Genomic DNA, 1,421 nt, shown 5'->3' on the forward strand with positions numbered 1-1,421 from the left:
TACTGTGAAATTACATACATACAAATTGCATGGAAATTTGAAAGACATAGCAAACTGAATGTCAATGTAGAAAGTCATGTTTCAACAAGACAAACATTTTTTGACCTAAAATTTGATTGCAACTAATATAGCCTATGAAATGAATGAAATGCATATTTTAATTTAAGAAAGCTGTGAGAGTGAGCTCTCTGGTCTTTGGATTTGTACTTGGGTCAGCTTTAAGAATATACCAGTTAATTTTATAAAAATGTAGGCTGGCTTTTTTCTATTCACAACAGTGCCATTAAATTACACGAAAGATCATCTCTTCCTCGGGTAGACTGAAACGTTTTCTGCTTTGGTTGATGTTGGGCTCATGATCATTAAGTTGCCGGTATCTGCTCAACCGACGGCAAAATCAAAACGCTGATGGTTGAAGGTACTCACCAAGTCCCACGCCAGAAGCGGGAAGAAATCCTCATGCAAAATAAGGGACAAACTGTTCCGCAGGCTATAGCTTTCATAATGGATGCTTTGATGTGCGCCTTAAATATGTGGATGATCTCACAATATACGGAATAGCTGGCAACTCCCATGAGCGGGGCTAGCAGAAGATAATAAATAAAAAGAGTGGGCTTGCTGTGAGTGGATGCAGTACAGCGTGTCTCAACCCCAGTGTAGTAATGACACAACACCAGCACTCGCAGCCAAAAATAACAGACTGCCCAATCGGAATCTCCCTCCCTGTCTCCGATTTCAGCCAATCTGGGCCTGAAAGCAGCTTACACAAAAAGGAACGCATAAACAACTTTGAACAAGGAACAAAACAGGACCACCATTACCGAACAGAATACAGGTCTCGAAGAAACTTGTTCAAGTCTTTATCACCAGCAGGGGTGGGATCATTTTGTAATGGGCTCCCTACCTGGCCTTCTCACAAAAGACCATTAGACAGCTGCAGCTTATCCAGACCACTGCCAAAGCAGGATTCTGAATTAGAACCAGAAAATCTGGAGCACATCACACCAGTCCTCAGGTCTTACACTGGCTTCCAGAAGCATTTAGGGATTGATTTTTTAAAGTACTTTTTGTTTCGCTTATATAAATCACTCAGTGACCTATAGGAAACAAAAACATATTGCAGATATGCTCACTGAAACATAAAACCTTAACAGGACCACTCTCTGGTGATCATTATTAGGATCGAAGTCAGTTAGAAATACCAAAGGGTTCCACACAAAACAAGGGGAGTCCCATTTTAAGTTACTATGCCAGCTTCGCAGCTGGAATCAGCTTCCAGAAATAGACCAGATAAAGTAAAACATTGGCCACTTTTAAATTCAGACTCAAAACCTGGCCCTGTTTAACTGTGCATTTATTGTTTGTTAATTGTACTATGTCCCAATCCGATTTGCACCGTATTTTATGCAAAATTAAAGTTT

The sequence above is a fragment of the Cyprinus carpio genome, chromosome A3 (assembly GCF_018340385.1).
Source record: "Cyprinus carpio isolate SPL01 chromosome A3, ASM1834038v1, whole genome shotgun sequence".
NCBI classification, from domain to species: Eukaryota; Metazoa; Chordata; class Actinopteri; order Cypriniformes; family Cyprinidae; genus Cyprinus; species Cyprinus carpio.